This window comes from Panthera uncia, chromosome F2, assembly GCF_023721935.1.
Source record: "Panthera uncia isolate 11264 chromosome F2, Puncia_PCG_1.0, whole genome shotgun sequence".
Classification (NCBI taxonomy): domain Eukaryota; kingdom Metazoa; phylum Chordata; class Mammalia; order Carnivora; family Felidae; genus Panthera; species Panthera uncia.
The window spans coordinates 58,243,771-58,247,538 of record NC_064812.1 but is presented as its reverse complement, the minus strand read 5'-3'; positions in this window follow the sequence as shown (position 1 = coordinate 58,247,538).

Here is a 3,768-nt window from a genome sequence, read left to right as displayed (position 1 = left end):
CTGAATGTTAATTAAACTGTATTAAAATAAAAACCACTAACTAAAGAAATAAAATTGAACAGTAGAGAAATGAAAAAAAGTAGTCATAAAAATGATATTTAAAAGGGAGTGGATTGGTGATATATTCCAGAGATAAAATCTACAACTGATGGTGGCCAAGGGTGATGGAGAGTGGGAGATACAGGCTTCTAGTTATGGAATGAATAAATCACGGGAATAAAAGTCACAGCTAAGGAATATAGTGATATTGTAAGAGTGATAATGTAATGGGACAGATGGTAACTACACTTGTGGTGAATGTAGCAAAATGTATAAATCTGTCAAATCACTAAGTTGTACACCTGAAACAAATGTAACACTGTGTGTCAATGATGCTCAATTAAAAATATATGCACATGTTTTACAAAGTTAGTGTATGTATGAAGCAAGGTGAGAAAGAGTGAGGCACAAAGGATGACTTGGACTTCTGTCCTGGGGGTGACAGAATACAATTATATTTTCTATTTATATAGCATGTCACAATTTACAAAGCACTTTCATGTATGCTGCATTCCATTGTTTCAATCATCTGTGATAAATTAATATGAATTAAATTACAAATAAGGTTTATATAACAATCTTAAAAGGCTCTGACCACTACTAAGTAATTTCTTTGGGAGATACTATATGCAGGTACATTTCCCAGTGACCTTTCTTCCTTAGAAAGTAGAAGTTGACTTGTGTTCCCTATTTCGAAGATACTTGTGTACACCTATATTGTCTTTGATTCTCCCCATGTTACTAGATGAATGGATTTTTATAATGTCTTATTTAATAGGCATATAGTTGGGTCTCTGAAAAAAAAAAGTGATTTAGATAGTACTTCTCAAGCCTTTAAAACGCATATGAATCATCAGAGAATCCTAATAAAATGCAATCTGATTCAGGAGATGAGGGTCTGAAATTCTGTATTTCTTAAGGCTCCCTGCGATATCTATGTTACTAGTCCATAGAACAAATTTTGATTAGAAAGGATTTAGACCAAAGCCACGCATACATTTGTACAGACACACAGACACAAAGACACACATAGACACACACGGAGTGCCTTTGATTAAGCAGGTGTGCCATTCTGGGATATTTGTATCTTACTTCACTTCAAAAGTCACAATCATTTTCTCACAGGTTTCAAGACAGACAAAAATTGCTACTAATTGTATACATTATATGTGTGTTTTTGTGTTTTTCAGGAATGTAGCTACATTCCATTTCTGTCGCTGTTGGCAAGGATTCTCCTAAAGGTCTCTCAACACGTTAGTGGTCTTTTTCAAGAAGAGATCTCATAAAGAACCACCTCATTGTTAGTTGTTCATTAATAGTTCTCTTATTGGCAACTTGGATGTATGCCTCTTAATTTTGCAAGTATTTTAAAATTAAAATTACTTCCAAAGCATTTCAAATACTCCTGGCAATAACGTCTGCTTGGAAGCAGAATTTCTAATTCTCCTCCCACAGGTCTTTTCTTTTATGGTTCCATAGCCTTGTGGGTTTCCTTAATAGTCTGAAATTCCACAATATAATCCATGTGTGTTGAAAGACATCTGAAATCATCGACATGCCTCAGGGTCTCAGGATTGAGCAACTATCAGCTCTGTCCTCATGTAATTGGACTCTAAGAGGTCATCTCCCACTTAGGTCCAACTCAGAAATTCCTTCTCTCTCTTTCTCCTCCTCTATCCCCGTACTTCCTCTTAGAGAAAACCCATTTATGGTTCAGACACATTTCTTAAGGAATGCATTTTGATGTCCATGGAAGCCTGTCAAGTCAAACTTCAAGAGATAGTACCTTTTTGTGTACATGACAGAGAGGTAACCTTGAAGGCAATAGTTGATTTTTATGAGATTCTAAGCAACAGCTTAGCCATCCTGAAGAAAGGCTCATCTGCTCCTTGGGCAATAGAGTCCTTTAGTCCTATATATGCTGGACAGCTATATGAGATATATTGAAAGGTATAGGTTAATCAGTGCTAGCACTAAAGTCTCAAAAGTCCTAGGATCTTTGAATGGATGGCCCCAGAGAGTATGTTGCCCAACTGCCTATTTAGTTCAGGAATCCTTAACACTGTGTCTTTGAGATTCATTCAAGGTGCCAGGCATGAGTACCTTCTGAAGGGGTAAGACACTAGCTGGACAGCTCCATTTGTTGGAAATCTGTAACTGTGAGCAGCCACATGCATTGTCTCAAGCTACTCTAATTTTTGTTATTATTCCTGCTTACCTCCTGTGCTTATATATTCTTGCCTTTTCAATTCTACAGTGTTAATTAATTTCTGTTTACAGCTTTCAGTATTGCACCTTAAGCTCTCCTAAAATGACTTCACTTTAGGTAGGAGCTTAATACTTGCTAAAATATAGTGAAACTTGAACTTTGATACATGTTAACATTTAAGACTGCATCTCATCACTGTACTTTGAAATTCAGAGAAACTTCTGGCTTCAAATGCCTTACTGTTCTCTTCAGGAATTTGATGACGTCAATCTCGCCATAGGATATGTACCTTTTTCCTCCCATTTTTGGCTGCACCAATGAAGAGTTAAACAATATGCATCAGGCCACACATACTGCTGAAGACCCAACTGGGAATATAGCCCAGGAAACTTGGCTCCCAGTCCGGTGTGTTTCTAACCACATGACCATCATTTCTGATGACTGTAAATTCACATAGTACTCTTCCTGCCGAAATATGCAGAAGACAATCACATTGGCAAACTGGACAAGTCAGTGCAGGTTAAGTAAGTTCCTAAACTGAATAGTGTGCATTTTCCAGGATTCCTGTTGCCACTGACTATGAATCGTCCACATTTTACTAGTGATACCATGACACATGGCATTTTTGAGGGTCCTTCCATTGCAGATTGCCCTAATATTCACATTCTTGGCACTTGTCTTGCTGGACACGGCTTTTGCTCCAATGCCATCTTTCTGAGAAGGAACTTCTAACTGTTGTCAGCCAGTTGCTGCTGTTAAATTCTTCATTGCTTCTGTGCTATGCCCTCCAGTATGCTTCCTGAGAGGCTGAACCCCACTCTGCTTAGATTTCAACTATATGTTTTTAAACCTGAAACAGATGTGATCTTGGCTGCTGTCATTTTGTTAGGAGCTTCTCTATTTGCATTATATACAAGGCAGGTAAAAGGCAGGCAATTTGCTGCCTCACTCTTTGGGGAAAGAAAAAGGGGAGAGAGGGTGAAACAAAACAAAGGGAGAGAATAAATACATACACTGGAAGAATAAAGCCACATGGAGACAGAAAGTACAACCACTTGAGCATCTATTATCCTAATATCATATGCTATAGTTTGGCTACTACTGATCTGCCTGGCATTCCTCTTGAATCATATTTGTGGCCACCCAGATTAATGATGAGAGCTGATCTCTTGATTTAATATCAGCTTGCTCTTTTCAGCTCCCATGTCATTTACTGTCTTTAAAAAAAAATGTACTGCTTGTTACTCAGCCGTCTCTGTTTTCAAGAACTCAGTCTTCTTTTGTTTTTTTTTCTCTCCTTTTTTATGGGAACCAGGAACTAGAAAGCATTAAATGAGGAAAATTAACCACTCACAGAAAAGGTAGAAGCCCAGAGAAAAAGGGGTTTGTCTTTTATGGTTTCTACTTTGTAAGCTGTGGGTGTGACTCAATTTCCTCACCACCCACATAAAAAGGTTGCCACCCAATCACTGTTTTTTCTATCCCAAACCCCTCCCCTTTGATTTTGGCTAGGAGAGACC